Below are 20249 nucleotides of genomic sequence, written 5' to 3'. Positions count from 1 at the left end.
GAAGCAAATAAGCTCTGAAGAACTTGTAACAGTTCAAAGGCCACAGCCCCAGCCTTAAGCTGAACTGCCTCTCTGCTGCCCCACAGCGCCTGACCCAGTCCTCTCCACAGCTGCAGTCATTCTGCGAAGGGCACAGCTTTTCCAGCCTATCCTGTCCTAAAGGGCACAGCTTTTCCAGCCTATCCTGTCCTAAGTGTTCCTCTGAAAATTCAAGCCCAGTGCCAGTGTCCATAGATGGTCATTTCAGGACAGTGTGCAGAGGGCATTGACTCTTCCAACCGGAGGCTGCATCTTCATGAGTGACCCATGACATTCTAGAGTTGGAGTAGCTGTCTCCAAATAAAGCCGAGGGCTCTGTTACATCACCTGCAGCTGAGTGAGCCCCCCACCCCCACCCCAGCATCCCTGGGATTTATTTTTATCATATGGAGAGGATTTTTTTTTCCTTCCCCATGGGGTTCATGCTGTGATTCAAAGACATTCAGGTAATTGTGTTTTGTTTCTCTGTTTTAAGACAAAACATGTAGCCCATGCCAGCCTCTCTCTCCAGCTCAGGCTGGCTTTGAACTCCTGATTCTCTTGCCTCAGCTGCACTGGTGCTGGAATCATAGGTGTGTGTCACTGTGGCCAGATGGGGTTTGGATCTTTATACTGTCTGTGTTTTGCAGCCAACATCTTTGCAGCACTCACGGTGTGCCAGACAAAGTTCTAGCCCTTCATCTACACGAATGCCAATAGTCTCCACGATAGCCCAGAAGACTACACATTATCAACAACATTTGCAAGTAAGAACACCACAGACACAGGCCCAGTGCAGTGGTAGTGTATGCATTCAAGGCCAGGAAGTCTAGGCCCAGACTTTGTTTCTTGAGCCTTGGCATGCTGCTACACTTTCTAGGCATCTCCACTTTATCTTGCAGAGTTTTTATTTTGCAGACCAAGGACACAGAAGCATTTAAAGGCAAATAATTTTAAGTTAGGATATAGCAAAATGGTTTGTTTCATTCTGACTATTTTCTATTGCCCTCTACTTAGGGAATGATATTTCACTTGAGGGGAATAACATTTCCTTTGAAAATAAATCCAGCAGCTGGAGATGTAAGCCCGATTGATGGGGTGGGGGTCTAGCGTGTTTGAGCCTCCCGTCTTTATAACTGCATAAAAACTGGCCTGGTGTCGCATTCCTTCAGTTCCAGCACTAGAGAGGTGGACCAGGAGGACCAGAAGTTCATGATCATTCTCAGCTATATAGCAAGTTTAAGGCCAGCTTGGGCTACGTGAGACCCTACCTCAAAAAGGAAAAAAAAAAAATAGGGGGGTTTATAAAATAAATCTAAGTAAAAAGAAGTGACTTGGTGCAAGAAAATTTGTATGTAGGTGACATTAGGGACGGTTACCAATACTGGTCTCGGGGGAAACACGTGATGCTTTTAGGAAGTCTGTCCCAACTGATTTGTTAGGGCTAGTCTGTGGCAAAACGCCTGGCTCCCCTTAGCCGGTCTCTAGCTCTCTTAAAGTGCATGTCCCTCCTTGGTTAGCAGGGGGCGCTAGTACACACCCTTGTTTCCGTAAGGAAGCACCTAGTCTCAAAGCTTCGGACTGGGGCAGGCACAGCTTGCTTTTCCTGACATCTCGCTGGCCCAGACAAGTGTCACAGTCAATCTACCACCTGCCTGTAAAGAGAAAGAGTAGACCAATGTGAGCAGTCCCGGGTACACTCGGAGCAGACTTCGATTTGCAGGTCCTTACCCACCAATGTCCTGCACGTGACCTTCGAGTCCCTGTTCCTAGGGACCCGAGAGGGTGAGCCTGGCAGCCCCTCTAAAAACAGATCCTCCACGCCTGTTGGTGCCGACTCTTCATAACTGGTCAGGCTTTATCTAGGTTCTGAAGGGAGTTGGGCTGGGGCTAGGCGTTGGCTGTGTTTTGTTTTGAACGCACAGAAGAGCAGCTGAGTAGCTGGAAAGCAGAGGAAGGGAAGGGGAGAGCAGCAGCTGACAGCCTCGTGGAGCACGAGGTTTCAGTCCTCAGGAGACCGCTGGAGGAGCGCTCCTCCCCTCTGAAACTTTTAAAAACTATTTTTATGTGTCCATTAAGAAAATGGCTTATTAATTCACTTGCATGCACACACGAGTGCTCGTGTGTTTGTGAAGGTCAGGGAACAGTTCAGGAGACTGTTTCTCTCCTACTGTGTGGGTACCAGGGATGGAGCTGAGGTCATTTCACGTGTTTATTGTGTGTGAGTGTAAGTGTGGCAGTGAAGTTATCTCAGAGATAACCAGTGAGAGAGGGTTCTGTCTTCCTGCCACGTGCATCCTGGTAGCCATCTTTATCCACGGAGTTACCTCACTGGTCCATTGAAGAACTTCTTTCCTTCTTCTTTTTCGTTTCTCTCTCTCTCTCTCTCTCTCTCTCTCTCTCTCTCTCTCTCTCTGTCTGTCTGTCTCTCTCTCTTTCTTTTAAATACGTGGTCTCATATAGTGCAAGACTATCTATCCTTAAACTCACTATATAGCCAAGGATTGCCTTGAACTCTGCCCCCAATTTCCAAGTGCTGGAATTTTAAAGCGTTTGCCACCATGCCCAACTTATGATTCTCAGACTGTTTATTTCACTTTGCAAAAATTTTACTGTAGGCATGGAATTCTTTTCATTGATTGTCTACTATGTACCAGGCACCGAATGGCATTCTCTTCCTTAAGCACGAATGTAGTATGTATGTATGCATGTATTATGTATTGGGGAAGGGTGTTCTACAGTGATCACAGGGAGATCCAAGGGGAGGAGTTGCTTCTCTCCTTCCACCAGGTGGGTCCTGGGGATTGAACTCAGGTCACCAGGCTGAGAGGCAAGCAGCTTTATCTGATGAGCTCACTGTGGGCATTCTCATCAATTCCTCCTCAAGGGCCTCTTTGGAGAACTCTGTCACACTCCATTAGCTGGCCTTTTCTTTGTCTCATTTGAGCCTGCCCAAGGTTTGGGGTGTACGATGAGGAACGCAGTCAGTGGGCGTCTCCACATCGGGAGCTGGAGAAATGTAAAAAGATCGTCAACAAGTAACTGAACACACCGGCCATTTCAAGTCGGCGAGCAAGGAAGACACAACAGAGACAGAGAATAAAGGTTGAGGGAGGCACAGAACTCACACAAAGTGTGGGAAAGTGACGAGTCTGGGGCTGAAGATCCGCCCTTACTCCAGGGATGACAACAGTCAACAGATGTGCAAAGGCCCAGAGACAGGAAGGAAAACATGGAGAAATAAGATGAGGTTGGAGACGTGGGGACACAGTAGTGAAACCCTCGTGACAGGAGTCTTATGAGCTTTATAAATGCCCAGGACACTGTAAAAGTTTAAAGAGGGGAGAGGTCTGAGGCAAGGTATGTTTGTGCATGATTACCCTCGGGTTTTGAGTGAAGAGGAGCTGGCACAGGAACCAGAGTGGGCAAGGAAGAGTTTGTATAAAGACTTATGCTGGCTTCCAGAAAGCATGGTGATTGTGCCAAAGTTGACTGCAGTGGAGCAGAAAAAAAAAAAAAAATAAGGAAAATTCTAGCTACTGTGGAGGTGGCATGGACTGGGTTGTTTGTTTTTTGTTTTGTTTTTTGATGATCTAGAAGGACAGGAGGACACAAAGCACAAAGATAGGAACTGATTCGGGGGTGGGGGTACGTATGACATGTTGTGATGACGGTGTCGATGATGATGTTAAGAACCTCGGAATGGAGGAAGCCATCCCACAAAGCTTCCAGTGTGTTTAATATGATCCTCGATAACAATTAGGTGTGATTTTTCACTCATATCCTCGTGTTAACTTTTATTTATCTTCATTTTATTATTAGCATACACATGTGTGGTGTATGTGTATGTTTGTGTGAGTTTATGTGTACCGTGTGTGCAGGAGCCATGGAAGCCAGAAGGGTATTGGATCCCATGGAAATGAAGGTATAGTGTTAGACCCCCGGAAAACTCAGGCCTCCAGGATCTCAGCCCCGGACCTCGGTCACCCCAATCAGCAGGCAGATTCGAAAGCTTGATGCAAAAAGCATGAGGCTTTATTGTTGTTTAACGAGCTAACCCCATGTTAGCTCGGGTCTTTCACGTACCTGCCATGGCGGATGGCTAGCAAAGACAGCTCGAAGGGGCTGCACAGAGATCTTGTTGGGCAGTGTAAGGGGAGTGTCTAGGGGTACGCACAGGCTCAGGATTGGTGTGCCTCCAGGCTTGGAGGGCTTGCCCTGTGTTGATTGGCCAATTGGTTGTTATGGCCCATAGGCCCTCCCAGGGTGGTTTCTATGCTCTGCACATCATTGCTGTGCACTTGTCTGTAAAGCACACCCAGAGCCGTAAAGCATAGCACCACCAGCTAACTTCTGATTGGTTCCTTGCCAGGAGGCAGGCATCTGACTTCTAGTGACTAGGACAAGGTCATGGCAAGCACGTGTTACTGTTATGGCTGCAGAAATGGGGAGCTGTCCCTTCAATAGAAGGTTGTGAACTGCCACATGGGTGCTAGGAACCCAACTAGGGTCCTCTGCCAGGACAGTCAGCACTAGTCAACACTAAGCCATCTCTCCAGCCTCCATGTTAACTTTTATGATGGGAGAGTGGCACTTAATGTTATGAATACCATTATAAATGAGAATGAATGCAAATGAAGCCGGCACAAAGCCTGGGGACTTCCTCAAAGGTGCCCATTATGACTGGCGCAGTGGTCAGGGACTGTGATTGGAGTACAGTGAGGCCTCTGAGAAACGTATGTGACTGCAGCGTCTCTGAGCGCCAGTACCCACATTGGCCACTAGGAGGAGCCCTAGAAGGCCAAATCGCGGTGCTGAACCAAGTCAGGCAGATTTGCAGAGCAGATTCTGCAGCACCCTGCTGCAATCGCTAGACAAGTTGGGCTAGAAGAGGGTGTCGGAACGCTGAGCTCTGTTAGGTGGCCACGCTTCTCTGCGCAGTTCCTTTGGCCCTTTTCCTCTGGCTCTCAGCCTCGCCAAGGACATTGGCTGACCCAGGGGGGTGGGACCGTGGCTTTGCAGGGGATTGCGAAAGCCGAGATCCAAGGTGCAAAACTGCAGACTGGCAAGTGACTCAGCAGCCAGTAGCCCCCTGCCTGTCCTTCCTGAGCAGTGGTTCTCAAGCTTTCTAACCCTGCGACCCTTTAATACAGTTCTTCATGTTGTGGTGACTCGCCAATGATAAAATTATTTTCGTTGCTTTTTCATAACTGTAATTTTGCTGCTGTTATGAATCGAAATGTAAATATCTGTGTTTTCCCAAGGTCTTAGGCGACCCCCGTGAAAGGGTTGTTCAGACCCAGAGGGGTCTCAACCCAAAGGTTGAGAATAGCTGCTCATGAGTAACAGCCTGGATCACTGCTTTAAGCTTTTCCTAACTTCTCAGGTGTAAGATTGTCTCCAGGCAGGAGAGGGCCACTGGCTTAGCTCCCCATATCCAGAGTCCCGGGTCACCTGGCCACCAGGCGCTGTCATCTCGCTCAGCTTCCCTGTTCTCAGGCAGTAGCTCACTATTTAAAATTCACTTCCTTTATGTTTACTTCCTTTACTGCCTGTTCCCACCCCACCTTCCCACCGAAATGCAAGCAGGCCAGGCGGACAGCGGGGTTGCCGGACAAAGCCCCGGGTTCTCAGTTCTGTTTGGACTTGAGATAACCCATGCCCTTCCTTAAACTTTCAGTTATATTTTTTATTTTTATTTGTTGTGTGTGTGAGCGTGGGTAGATGGTCACTGGGTGTCCTGCTCCTGGAAAGGTCAGAGGCAACCTGCAGGGATGGTTTCTTACCTTCTAACAGTCAGGCTTGGGAGTCCATGCCTTTACCTGCTGAGCCATCTCATAGGCTCCACCCCCCCTTTTTTTTTTTAAAAGTATAAACATTTCTAATGCATTGTTTAGGATATAATTATTCTACAAAGTATATGTTGCTTATATGAAGTTCCAATGTCACTGGATGTTTTTCTTTTCATTGCTAATTGCAATCCTGTACTGGAAGGCTTTCGCCTGCTGTCTTCCTTGCTCCTCTCCAGCCTCCACAATAATGATGCTGCTAAAGCTCAATGCTCGGACAGACGAGCGAATTCCTTCAATTCTTCCCTCATTTATTCAGCCAATCCATTTATTCTAATCACCATTGGGTCCCTGAGAAACAATGGTAAGCAGACAGTCCAAAGCAGGAGGCAATCGCCATCTGATTAGACTATGGTAAATACAACGTAAAACCTTGGGGACTGTGAAGGGACATAGGAGGAATCCCCAAGGCCACCCAGGTCATCAGGACTTTTCTGGAGAAAGATGACCAAGTTGAGACATGGAGAGTGCAAAGGTGAAGAGAGGTGGGACCCCCACCCCCGTCACAAAGCAGGGCAGGGCCCTGGGGTTCTGCAGGTGGCTGCAGACAGAATGTCACTGGGTGTCACTACTCACCAACAGACTCCCAAGTGATGCCAGGGTGGCTTTACTATACTCATCTTACACATGGGGAAACTGAGGCCTGGAAGGTGAGGGGCCTGGCCTTCCCAGGACAGACTGGGAAGTGAAAGTGTAACTTCAAGCTCAAGTCTAGCAGACTCAGAAGGGGGCCTGTACTCTTCTAGAAAAGCTACTGTGCTGGGGGCCAGAGCCCCAAAAGGAGGACAAGGAGCCTGGGACTCAGAGGGGAGCCCGACTCTGGACAAATGTGCAGGCTCTCAGGTTAGCAGAAGAACATGAAGAGACCGTGGGAGGTCTTAGCAGGTCCCCAAGGGCAGCCTCTGTGCCTCTCACTTCTATCTAGGTTGGGACTTGAGGCCCCTCGTTGAGGCCTGATTACTCCCATGGGTCCTGGAAAGGTCTTCAGTCTCCATGGTGACCACCTCCCACCCTCCCTGAAATCTCATTGTGACCAGTATTAAGGGATTAACTAGCCGGCAGCCCTCCCAGGGTCTTGGGTGCCAGAGTGGCAGCAGGAAGTTCAAGGATGAGGAGGTTACCCACCGTGCGTGACCCCATAGGACCAGGAGGAAGATGTCGGACAGGGGCCAGGGCTTCCCCCAGGACCCACCAGGTATGCTCCTGAGTTCGCATCTGTCTGGAAGGAAGCCCAGAGTGGTGGGAGATAGATGAGGAACTCAGGGAGAAGTCCAGAATTCGGGGTATGTGGGAAACTTTAGCCCCAGCCCAGGAAGGTCAAGAGCCCTGATAGGTGAAGGACTTTTGATCAAAATAGGGTCCAGATCCCCTCAACAAGAGACTCTTTAATCTTCATTTTGCAGTTGGGGAAACTGAGGCAGAGAGAGAGGAAATTGAGTTGCTTAAAGTCAGTAAACTGAAGCGGGTGAAAAATTCAGAGGGGACCTCAAGGTAGCCTAACCAGAACATTGGTAAAAATAAACAAAACAAAACCCACTGTCACATGGTCCTCTCTGTCCCCAGGAGCCTGCAGCAGCCTGTCTCACAGGCCCTGCTTTCTTCCCTTCTCATTGCTTTCCCCTCCTGACGTCCCCAACTATATACCCAGTCACCCCAAGGCTGGCAGAGAGGTCTAGACCGGCTCCACAGTGCCAAGCCTTGTCTATGCCACCCAGGGGACGGCTAGTCTCTGGGTCCCCATTTTGATGACTTGTTCACCCTTTAGCCTCTCTGGGGACTTTTGATCCAAAACAATGGATGTCCTGGCAATCCAGCAGCCAGGGAGGGAATTTAAACCCCAGGGTCTCCCCAGGGACTTAGCTGGCAGAGTGCTTGTCTAGCATGCATGAAGCTCTGGGTTCCGCCCCCAGCACCGTATGCAAGTGAGGGTGCACACCTGTTATCAGGAGATGTAGGCAGTTGGATCAGAAGTTCAAGGCCATTCTCCACTAGATAGCAAGTGGTCTAAGCTACTGGTACGAAACCCTGTTGAAAAATAAAAATCTGAAACTTAGCTCCCCGGGAAACGGAGTACCCCTGGCTGAGCTCCTAATGGTGTCAGGTAAACTACCGACCACCACAGGAAGTGAGAAAAGCAATGGACAGAACAGAGCAGGAGGCTGGGTGATAACACAGGGTATGTGCAAGGCTCCAGGCAGACAAAAGGTAAGAAACAGCAGTGGATGGTGCAGAGGCTGGGAGTCCAAGGGAAGCGAGGCTTCTCAACCGGTGCCGTTTAGTATCTTGTAGCAATGTAACAATGTAACAAGGATTAAAGACTAAAAACTTCAACAAAAGAGATTAAAATAGTAAGTAGTAATGGTAACTACATGTACCTCCGCAAGGACAGGTGTGCAGCCAAGATTGTGAGGTAGGAATTACCTCCATGTCATTCTGTCCCTGACCTGGAAGCCACTATGATGTTGCCAATAATAACAGCAAGAGCCACTCGTACCTGGAATTGGAGCTGTCTACAAACTGGGGACGGGACCAGGTGTGGTGCAAACATCACGCATGAGTCAGCGTTCTGACTTGGTGAGGCAGTTATCCCAGACCCACCTAACAGATAGGGAAACTGAGCCTCACCACAGATTTGACTCATACGTTGTCAAACCTGGGCCTGCATTAGGGTGCTTCCAGCTCTCCCTTGCCCCACAGAAGTTCTGAATTATGGCCATCCACCAGAATTTTCTTGGAATTGCTGACACCTAGCACCATGCATCTGACTCCAAGATTTTTGTTTTGAGATAGAATGTGTCTATATGGCTCAGGCTAGCCCTCCACTCACCAGGATGTAGCTCAGGTTGGCATGGAATTCCTGGCGCTCTTGCTATGATTCCATGTGTGTGCTACATTGCCTGCCTGACTGTCCAACCCCAAGATTTGTCTGTTGGTTTATGACAGGACTTAGAATCATTGTTTTATTCTTCTTATTCTCCGGGTGGTGTTAGGGATGGAACCCAAGGCCTATGACATGCTAGATAAGCATGCCACCACTAAGCACAAGCCCTTTAAGACCCAGGGTGTAAAAACCTTTTACAATTTCAGGTGAGCCAGGTGGTGGTATCTCCCCCTTTGATACCAGTGCTTGGGAGGCAGAGGCAAGAGGCAAGCAGATCTCTGTGAGTTCAAGGCCAGCCTGGTCTACAAAGTAAGTTCCAGGACAGCCAGAGCTGTTACACAGAGAAATCCTGTCTCAAATACAAAACAGTCTCAAGTGGTTCCGTTTCATTATCCAGACTGAAATTCTGCTTGGTTTTCTAAATGAGAAACCAAGACCAAAGAGAGAAATGACCTTTCCCAGGACCACACATGGCTGAAAACAAAGCTGGGACCAGGCATTCAGTGGCTTTCATGGAACCGTTGTTCAAATAAGAAATGGAATCCCCTCCTGGGGCTTTGGAACCAGGGCTGGATTTCCACCCCCTACCCCATCCCCCACCTCAGTCCTCTTGACTGGAACATTTTGTGCAATAAGCAGCCTGTGCAACTGCACACAGTGATCCTGGCCTATCTCAGAACTCCCAAATACTGACTTTACCCTGATGACCTCAGACAAATCCCCTGGACCCCTCCAAACAGGAGTCAGGGGTGATTAAGGGTGACTTCTAAGTGGCAGACTCATTCCTCATCCCCAAGACCAGGACTTATACTCAGGGGCTCCCCGTGACCCCTGAAGTCCCACAAAGGTCAAGGTCACCTCACAGAACACAAACAGGACAGTAACACCCTCAGCCCAGATGTCATAAGCCACCTGGCAGTAGGCAAACAGCCCACAGGAAGCACCGCCCACGGGGCCCAATCCTGGCCTCTTTCCTGACCATTCCCCAGACTATCCACTTACCCAGACCTCCTTAACCTTCCCCATGGCATCTCCCACAACAATACACTGCTTTCTGCCCAAGCAGCTTCCATGTCCTTATCCTGCCAGCCTTCCCTGGGTACTTACTACATCCGGGAAAGTCTCAGAAGGCTGGGGTAGTCTCGGGATTGGGAATACAGGTTCTGGAGTCAGCTTGGATTTCAGTCCTGCATCTCATTTCCTATCAACTGTGTGAGCTTGGGTACACCAGCGCCAGTGGAAACTTCTCTGGGCCAGCGGTCTCACACCAGCATCAGAGCAATGTGAGGAGTCATGAACAAAGCCCTGGACCCACCCTGACACAAACGTCCACACATTGGCTCTGTGCATCTTTGGCACTATTCAACCTCATGGGAAAATTAGAACTTAGGCATTTTCTCAATTCACAAGGAAAGAAACTGAAGCTGAAGGGTCTAGAAAGTCAGGGAAGGGCTCTGGGTTCTGAGTCTTTTCTCTAGGGCCTGATGATTCCAGGGACAAGACATAGCTAAAGCTGGGAGGTGCCTCTACTTCATGCATCTGCTGCGGGGACTACTCACAGACCTGAAGGACACAGTGACATCCCCTGACTTGGGCCTCTGGTGGCTCTCAGACATCTGCCAGCAGAGGGAAATCCCCCTTGCCCTTAAGGTCCTTCAACTCATCACTCAGGCCCTAGACCAAGGCTACTTAGAGCAGCCTGTTCCTGGAAAGAATGCATCCTTCTTTTTCTCCATGTCCCCATCTGCTGGGTCTGGGACAGAGCTTTCTTGGCATAAAAAACCAACTATTAAGAGCTCCTCTAAGGCTGGGGGGTTGTGCATGCCTTTAGTCCCAGAATTTGGGAGGCAGAGGCAGGCAGAACTCTGAGTTTAAAGCCAGCCTGGCCTACAGAGTGAGTTCTAAGACAGCCAGGGCTACACAGAGAAACTCTGTCTCAAAAAAAAAAAAAAAAAAAAAACTCTTTTAAGAAGGCATCATTGGCCCCCTCAGTGAGCTCTCAGGAGCCCCAGAACCCAGCTTGCAAAGCCTCCCTTTGCATGTCCCCTAAGATTCCCTGACTGAGACATTAGAACCAAAACCTGCTGCTTCACATCCCACGTTGGGAAGCTTCCTGGCTGCCTTTATCTCCCTGTGGTAACAGAGCAAATATGCTCAGGCCCGGGAGCAGGGGCACATGCAGGCTGTTGACTCTTGAGCAAAGCCTCCCCTCCGGAGGGCGCAGTGGAGGCTGTTGGAGGTTTGTGGAGAGGCCAGTGGCCTCTTGCATAACCTAGGAGGGCTCCTGCCCACCCCGCGGCCTTTTCAGGGTTAGGGATGAGGCAAACCGCAAACTCATGCCCAGTTAATTTTTTAAAGCAAGACCAACAGGCTCAGCAATGATTAGCAGACAGGTAAGTTCATCTTAATCACACTGAGGACAGAGAGGGAGGAAGAGGCCACTGGAGGCCCGGGGATGGGGCCCAGTTATCAGTTAACCACACAAATGTTGTTTCCTTCTAAAGCCACTGGCCTTCAGCCCCCAGCTCCCTCCTCTTCCTCTCTGAGATACTGTGGTCACTGAGTGAGCAGGCAGTCATCACTCATTGAGTAGAAGCAACATGTAGTCATTCACAGTCTGTGAGATGGGAAAGCAATGGAGTCCCCTTTATTAAGACAGAATTCACCTGTCACCACTAATTAGCCTAAAGCAAGTCCCTTCTCCTCTCTGGGCCTGGTGAGAGGCCCCAGGTCTTTGGCCCAATTCCCAACCTGCAGCAAGTACCCTTCACTAGGGCTTCGGGGTCTCCATCTGACAAGATGGCTTTTCCAGTCTGAAGTTCCAGGAGGTCTCGATGGAACTGAGCCATGGTAGACAGGGCTCAGGAGCTCCAAATGGAGCAGTAAGGCTCCCAAGACGACACTTACCTGGTTTCAGTTATTGGCACCAAGAAGCATCAGATTCCAGCTTCAAGCAGAGGTGGTCCTCTCAGATAGGAACAGGGGTCCCTGGGTAGTGAGCTGGGGGCTTCAGGATGGCCTGGTAGGTCCCAGCTGCCTAGGACTCCTACCATCGGGTCTTGGGAGCTGCCAAAGGAAAACAGCAAAGCCAGGCCAGTTTCAAGCCAGGTGGCTGCCTGGACTGGAGTTTGGTCAGCAGTTGGGGACCTATATTGTGAGATAGTTAGGACTTTGTCCACAAACTGGAATTTGAAATTTCAAAGGGGCGAAGCTGAAGGCCCTACCTACCCCAGAGTAGAGATGGCTCTTGGCTTCTTGCCCCCACGACTTTTGTTCTTTGTCTTGATAAAGTGCTCGTTTCCCCTGCACTGCGCCCCGGGTGGCAGGTGGGGGAGGAAGGAGAGGAGATAGAGGTGAGGTGAGCTCCTAGAGGAGAAGCTAAGGCGCCAGGTGGCCCCAGGTGGCTGCATGTCTGTAGTATGCCTCTAGACCTGCATGTGGCCCGAGACAGGGCCCTGGCTACTCAGGTTCAAGAAAACACCCCTGCTGTACTGCGATAGGGAAACCAGCTGGAGCCAGACCCAACCTCCAGGATACTGTAGTTATTCCAGGGATCCTGGGAGTGGGGCACCACAGAGGGAGAGGCCCTTGAGCCCCATAGTCAGCCTTGGTCCACATGGCAGACTCTTCTGCTACTTGATTCGTGGCCTTTGGGCAATTGCCACATTGAGTCTCATTTGGTCTTCTAACATGAGGACAGCCTGGGCCTCAGGAAACATGAGAGGAGTTGGCGGTTCTTATCTTGAGGACAAGCACATGCTTGCATGGCCATCTGCTGTTATTGCAGTTTGCTCTATGGGCTGAGGATGCTGCTCAGGCAGAGGGCTTAGCTAGCGGGAGAGACTTCCCAGGGTCAGTCTGAAGCGCTGTATGGACCAGTGGCGGCGGGGAGGTGGGGCGCGGGGGGCACAACTGCAATCCCAACACTCAGAAGATAGAAGCAGGAGAATCAGAGTTTAAAGCTAGGTAGAGAGCTTGGGCTCCATGAGACCCTGTCTCAAAAAGAAAGAGTGAGGGAGATGGATAGGCTCCATTGTGGCAGGGCCCCTGACCTCTGTTCACACCAGGGATCTCCCAGCCCACATCTTAGTCAGCAGCTACCTCTCTGGACCATCCTCTTCCCTGCTCACACCCTGTCTCCATCTACAAGGTGAAGGGGTTGGGCCTGAAGGCAAGCTTTAAATCCATCTCTTCCAGAGCCTGCTACTCCTCCAGCTGAGGCTTGGCAGCTCAACAAGAAAGGACCGAGGTGATGAACAAGTCCCACATTGATGGTATCCAGGCAGGAAAATGCCCTACCTAGGAGCTCCCCAGAGTAGGGGTTCTGAGATCCAAAGATTATGTGGCCTGAGGGTCCAGAAGTCCCTAACCGGTGATGACAATCTGTTTGTACATTGTATCCCTGGGCATCCATGAGGAAGGTCCCAGTACCCTCCTCAGATATCCAAAGCCACAGGTACTCAATATCAATACCTGCTGCACTTGCATAGGACCTATACACAGCCCACTGTGTTTTTAGTCATCTTCCGATTGTATATGCTACCATGAGAGTGCTGTGTAACTAGTTTTTAATTGTTAGGCTAAATTAGTGAAGGAGTAATGCTCAGGCATGTGGTGCTTGCCTGTATTCCAACTCCTAGGAGGATTGCTTACCCCCAGGAGCTCAAGGCCAGGTTGGGTAACTCAGTAAACCCCATATCGAATAAATAAATATCCCCTATTTGTACATGTTGGCATAGGTATATAGTAATAGTAATGATACTTGTAATTTTGGTACTATGTGTGTCCATATGTTTATGGTTTATTGAGCTTCGTGCGCACGCATGTGTGGGATGTGTATATACATGTGTATGTCTGTACGTGTGGAGCTGACATCAGGTGTGTTCTTCCATCACTTTCCACTTTGTTTTTATACAAGGTCTAACTGAGCCTGGGGCTCACTGATTGGTTAGGCTGACTGGACAGTGAGCCTTGGGAGCCTCCTGTGTCTGCCTCCTATTACTGCGACCAGAAACAAGCTACACCATGCCCAGTTTTTCATGTGGGTGCCGGGGATCTGAACTCAGGTCCTCACTCTCGTACAACAAGCACTTTACCCTCTGAGCCATCTCTCCAGAACCCTTTTATTGTTTTTAAATAAAAATTATTTATGTTTGTGGGTGGAGAGAGACAGAAGGTGAGGGCAGAGATAGAGAGGTGGGGTAGGGGGTGGACATGATCTTGAGGAGGTCAGAATGCTTTGCTTTAGGAGTTGGTTCTCCTTCTGTGGATTCCAGGAATTGAACTCAGGCCAGTAGTTTTGTGAAGCAAACTCCTGCTAAGCCATCTCTCCAGTCCTGTTGTTGCGTTGACACAAAGTCTCATATGTTCCAAGCTGGTCTTAACTCATCTTCTTTGCCCCTACCTCCCAAGGGCTATGATTACATGCATGTCCACTATGCCTAGCTCAGACATATTTTTTTCCTACTATTTTCCATCCAAAGTGTCAGTCTTTGAATATACAGACTGTGGGTCAGGAGGGCTGACTTATGCCCTGGTCACTTACTCCCTCAGCCACCCATCTGTGGGAAGGAAACACTCCATTTTCCTGATGCTGAAAACAAAGCTGACAAAAGTAGAATCTGTGGTGACAGATGTTGACCCACATATGCTGGACTCCATGATCTATAGAGACAATACTGAGCAAGGACAGCTAAGTGACCGTATGATCTCAAAGACAATGAGCAGGGACAACTCTCATTGTCCCTGTAAGTAACAGTGTGATCTCACTTAATCACCACCAAACAACAATAACAGCAAACCCCACAGGTTAGGCCCATTTTACAGAGACACTAGATTCAAAATAGCTTGTCCCAACTCCAGGACTGTTAGATCACAGAGGGGGCGTGTCTAGGTGAAGGAGGGCATTGCCCAGAATAAGCTGAAGGTGGAGGGAATTATGAATGTGACAGTTATGCAATTCATGATTGATGGGTGGGTAAGTTGCTATGGGTGACTTGTGACTGGGTGGGACATGGGTGTGGAACATGCAACACGCCATGTGGGCCATGGTTTGTGTAGCTAGCAGTTCTTCTCATGTAAGCTCTCTTGTCCTTTCAGTAGATCTCTGTCTATACACGATGTGTCCTGGCCAACCCTCGTTGATCATAGACTGAGTTGAATGGAACCTACCTACATTTTCATCTATAAAAAGATGCATTGTTAATTTCTTAGCTAATAAAATTCTGACTTGCTAACGACCACATTCCACTTGTAGAAATGTGGGATTGTGTCTCTTCCGGGCAGACAAGTCACAAGTAGGACAGATATGTCCAATGCTGTGGAGTGGCTTTGGATGGCCTGTCACATGTCTCCCCTTTCCTCCATCCCAGCCCTGCACCCAGGATCTCTGGGACCAGATGTTGCCAAGTGGAACTGGAAAGGACCTGAATGTGTCTTAAGTCAATGTTAGACCTTTTTAGGATCTCGAGGTGTGGGCTGCAGGCTCCAATCTTTTCTTTCCCCACAACTAAGAAGTGGAGGGGGAGACTAGGATCTTCCCCTGCTAAAATGAAAGGGAGAGTTGCCCAGAGAAAAGATGGGAACTAAAAAGCTATTTGAATAATGGCAAAAATAGTTTCTATCTGTTTTTAATCATGTGAGGATGTACAGGATAGGAGCAAGGGCATGCCAGGGAGCAAACACAGTCACCACACTTGCAAGGCAAGTGCTTTGTGACCTGTTGAGCCATCTTGTGGGCTGCCAGGAATAGTTTCTAAACCTAGGGCAATCGCCCCAATTATAATCACTTCCTTCCCCACAACTGCCTCCCACAGTCTCTCCCACGATCTTGTCTCAAGGGATAGGATGGACAGGAGCACAATAAAGAAGGCTTCCAATGGTCGCACCAGAACAGTGTGAAGGCACGTCTACTTGCTCACTCTTTAACTCACACACCCATTCACTCATTCACCTACTCATTCATTCATTCACCCTTTTACATACTCATGAACTTCACTCATTCATTCAAGTCCCTCACTTTTCTGGTTCATTCACTCATTCCTAAGCAGCCTCCATCTCTCATTCTTGCTCTGCGTTATTACCGTGCCCTCTGGATTGATCTTCCAACACACTGAGCAAGACAGGCCCTAAAGTTCCCAAAGTTGCTGCCCTCACACTCAGCCTTTAGTGACCTTCTCTCCCCAGCTAGTGTGAGAGTTTTAAAAGTGTCAGCAGAGGCGGTGGTGAGTTCAAGGCCAGCCTATTCAACAGAGCAATTTCAAGGACAGCCAGAGTTGTTACACAGAGAAACCTTGTCTTGAAAAAGCAATAACAAAAAAGTGTCAGCAACAGAACACAGAGGGGGAATCTCATCATTGTTCAGACCCCAAACAAAAATACAAGAGGACAAGTGCACAGGGCTCATAGTCAAATCTCATAAAGGATGTAGCCAATGAAATGAAAAAAAAAAAGATTTTAAAGGCTTAAAAAAGTGGGGGAGGGGTATAGAAGATATAGGACTGAGAGATGGCTCAGCACTGGTTACTCTTCCAGAGAACCGGAGTTTAATTCTCAGCACCCACATGGTGGTTCACAGCTGTCTGTAACTCCAATTCCAGGGGGTCCAACACCCTCTTTTGGCCTCCACAGGCACAAGGCATCCATGTGGCGCACAGATAAACATGCACGCAAAACAGTCATACAGAAAACTATTTTTTAATCTGAAAAAAAAAACTGTTTTAAAGGCTGGAACAAGTGTTGAGCCATGCAAAGACATTTTGAACACAGAGCTGCCCTGAGACTGTATAGGTTACATCCATGAAGCCCACCCCAACAGGAAGAAGTGGACAGAAAGAAACAGGGAGGCAGAAAGGGGACACAAAAGAAGAGGAATTGGTTGGCCATGGTGGTACATCCTGTTCATTCTGGCTCTTGGGAGGTGAGGCAGAAGTGTCAAGAATTTGAGCACTGTCTTTGCTACGTAACAGAACAAAACTGATGGGTTGGGGGTGAGACACTGGCCAGCATAGCTTTGTTTTGTTTTTTTGTTTTTTGGTTTTGTTTTGTTTTGTTTTGTTTTTGTTTGTTTGTTTGTTTGTTTGAGAGAGGGTTTCTCTCTGTAGCTTTTAGAGCTTGTCCTGGAACTTGCTCTATAGACCAGACTGGCCTCTAACTCACAGAAATCTGCCTGCCTCTGCCTCCCAAGTGCTGGGATTAAATCTGAGCGTCACCACCGCCCGGTTTACTGGCCAGGGAGCCTTAACAGTTATTTTTATATCTCATGTAATGCCCAAACTACCCTTTCAGACTGACTGTAGATTTGATAGAGGAGAAAACAAGGCTTGGAAGGAGAATCATTTACCCAGGGTCACAGTTAGCAGGTGGTAGGTGCCTGAGCATAAGCCCCTGTCTGAGGGCCAACAGATCTTGATTGTGACTGTCTTGGGAGGGGTGGGGGCTGTGGAAGCATTCAGTGTGACAGGAGACCATCCCTAGTGTCTGGGTCAGCTGGAGCAGCCGGGAGCTATCAGGAGCCAGGTGAGAACCAGGAAGGCAACCCGAAGGACCCGAAGAGTCTTCTTTGGCAAGGATTCAAATGACCCAAGTGTGGGCCTGCGGCTCAGATTCCCAGTTTGAGGGCCTTGGACTAGCTTTATCTCTGTCACAGCATCCAGGATGGAAGTCAGTGATTTGGGAAGTGGTTGGCTTAGGAACTCTTGGAGATAGACTTGTCAGTGTCTAAGTATGTCGGCTAGGATCTCCAACTTGGAGTGACACTGGCTTGGGGGCTGCTGAGGTAAGGGTCCAACAAATGCCAGCCCTGTTAGATGTCTGCCTTGGAAGATTGGTAACTGAATATTAATGAGCTGGGGCCCAACAGTTGTAATTAGCACCCCAGGTGTCAGTCAGAAACCAACAAACAGCCAAATCCCTGCGGCTCCACCCAGCCTACCCAGCAACGGGGGTGATTAACCATTAACCCCCACTCCTCCCCACAGAGCCTCCACCCTCTGCAGAGGCTAGGCCAGGACGCCAGGCTGAGCCTCCCAGAGGACAGTTTGAAACAGAGGAAGACAGAGAAGGGACTTGGGAGGAGGCAGGGAGAGGGCGGGGACGGGGGCTGGGGCTCAGCCCAGGGGCTTGGGTGGCATCCTGGGCAGGGCAGGACAGGGGGCTGAGCCGCGGGTAGGGGAGAATGCGACTCTCTAAAACCCTCGTCGACATGGATATGGCTGACTACAGTGCCGCCCTGGACCCAGCCTACACCACCCTGGAGTTTGAAAATGTGCAGGTGTTGACCATGGGCAATGGTAGGTGGGGGCAGTTGTGCCCAGGTATGGAGTGGATCTTTGACACTGAACTTTGGGCTGGGAGGAGAAATATAGAAAATTGTAGGTTGGTCCTATAGGCTTGTACAGGTGTTGCCAGGGGAAGCAAGTGGGCCCACGTACTATGGCCAGAGGCATTCTGGTTGAGGGAGGCCTACGCAGGTAGATTTCCAACGGAAACAGTAGTCCCCAGATCGTCCCTATTTAGGCCCTGGGACCTCACACTGCCTTCCTTACCAAGTTACAGCAACAGGCCATGATGGTGAGTTTCCTTTGGGTGGCTGCAGAAATCCCACCCAACATGGCCCCATCTTCGGGCCCCTGACCTGTTCCTAGAGATGGTGACAGCAGGCATGGCTACATTTCAGGGAAACTGGAGTTCAGGGGTCAGGGGACAGGGATTTTTCAGGCTTCCTAGCTAAAAAGCCAACACAGCAGTGCGGTTTTACATTCATGGTCCTAGGTGTCCATGTAAGTGCATGGGTGGTATGGCAAATGGAAGAATACAGCTGCGTGTTTGTTCTCCCTTTTAAGTTCCTGCCCTGGCTTCAGCTCTGTGTGTTTATTGAATGGTTTGTGGTTGTATCTCCAGGGGCATTTGTTTTTCTTGCTTGCGTATATGTGTGTATGCATAGTGTCTGTGACTGTAGGTCATGGGCCTATAACACGTTTGATGTGGACTTGTGGACATGCCCTGTGCTTCCTGCCTGGTGGCCCTGGATGGCATTTTTCATATGCACATGTGCATACAGCCCCTGTGCTGTTGGGCATCGCTCTCGGATGTACACAGTTGTGTAGCTCCATTGCACAGGGTTTTGTTTGTTTTATTTTATTTTGAGACAGGGTCTTTACTTTTCAGAACTGGCTGTTCTGAAACTCACAACATAGACCAAGCTGGCCTCAAAATCACAGAGATCCCACCACCACTGCTTCCCAAACACTAGGATTAAAGGGGTGCACCACCACACCTGATTTGGCTGCCTTTTTGTTTTGTTTTGTTGTTTTTATGCAAAGAATATGTTCCTGAGCTGGCCTGAAACTGAGAACATATTCCCAGGCTGGCCTGGAACTTGGGATCCTCTGCTCCAGCCTCCCAAAACATCAGGGTTATGTTGTGAGGGTCTTAATTCTTGCTATATACTAGACGTTGAGATTCACATCAATAGTATGTGTTTGTCTCTGAGCCAATTCTGTTGTTGGTGTATGTCACCCCAGTTCAAACATCTGCTCCAATATCACTGAGAATATGTCGGTAGGGGATAATGGTTTTCCTTTGCCAGGGGATTGAGAAGATAGGCTTCCTGGGGGATGGGAAGCTCCTGAGAGGGAGGGGACCAGGTTCCAGACTAGCCTTGCAGAGATGGCACCTGGCTGAGGCTGGCCTACCACCACCCTCCATCCGTGACTGACTGTACAGCAGATGTCAGACTACAAGGCTTAGGTCTGGAAAGCTGTATTCTCAATTTAGCTAGAAAGAAGAGGCAACGTGTATGCTCTGTCCATGGTCAGTCCCCCCCAGTTGCCTGCCCCTAATAGCTCTTGCTGTGTACAGTGTGTTCTTGGGCACATTACCCCCTCCTTTGTCTCTTGTGCAGTATAAAAATGGGTTCCTTTACTCCAGCCCTATTGGCCAAAAGCTTTCAGAAGGATGGACAGCTTGGAGGAGGAAAAACACACTGGAAGTGGTGAACAAGTGGCTTCTGCCCAGAGATGGAATCATGTGACCCCCCACAGGGACAGCACATGCTGTCACACTCCTGGCCACTACACAGCCCCTTCAGTACCTAGGAGTGCACCTGCAGCCAAGCCCTTACATGTCCTGAGGACACATCAGTCACCCCCAGCCCTGGAAAAACCCTTCCTCCCCAGCCTCAGTCTCTATCTGTAAAATGGAGATGGGTAGTGCATAGTATAAGGTTTACAAGAGCTTTCCTTGGTGTTTGATCCTGGCTCTGACATGGATGCTCTCTAGGACGCTACATATGATAGGAGGGTCTGTGTGCCCTGTTGGCGTTGTGGTTATAGGAGGTTGTCCTCCAAAGTGACTGGGGTCCATTCTGAGCTGAGGCTAGAAGGTTCTAATGATATCTGCTCCCACCTCCCATCCCCAATTCAGAAACGGCAGCAGAAGGGTCCTCACAGGTACCCGGGCATGGGCGGCATGGCCAAGCACAGCACACCACCCCATAAACC

General features: G+C 49.3%; 1 protein-coding gene across 3 annotated transcripts in view; it reads left to right on the top strand.

Moving 5' to 3' along the window:
* Positions 1 to 1575: 1575 nt before the first annotated feature.
* The window catches only part of Hnf4a (hepatocyte nuclear factor 4 alpha), a 38696-nt gene continuing 20022 nt past the window's right edge, over positions 1576 to 20249 (top strand). For 2 of the 3 annotated variants that reach the window (XM_035446785.1, XM_027423496.2), the window contains exon 1: positions 1576 to 1803. The gene's annotated coding sequence lies outside the window, so the exon portion shown is untranslated. The remainder of the gene's footprint in view (positions 1804 to 20249) is intronic. The other variant, XM_035446784.1, reaches the window with a different exon arrangement.

This window comes from Cricetulus griseus, chromosome 6, assembly GCF_003668045.3.
Source record: "Cricetulus griseus strain 17A/GY chromosome 6, alternate assembly CriGri-PICRH-1.0, whole genome shotgun sequence".
In the NCBI taxonomy this organism is placed as follows: domain Eukaryota; kingdom Metazoa; phylum Chordata; class Mammalia; order Rodentia; family Cricetidae; genus Cricetulus; species Cricetulus griseus.
Note: the sequence above shows the minus strand (reverse complement) of the source record. Positions and strands in the feature narration are given on the sequence as shown.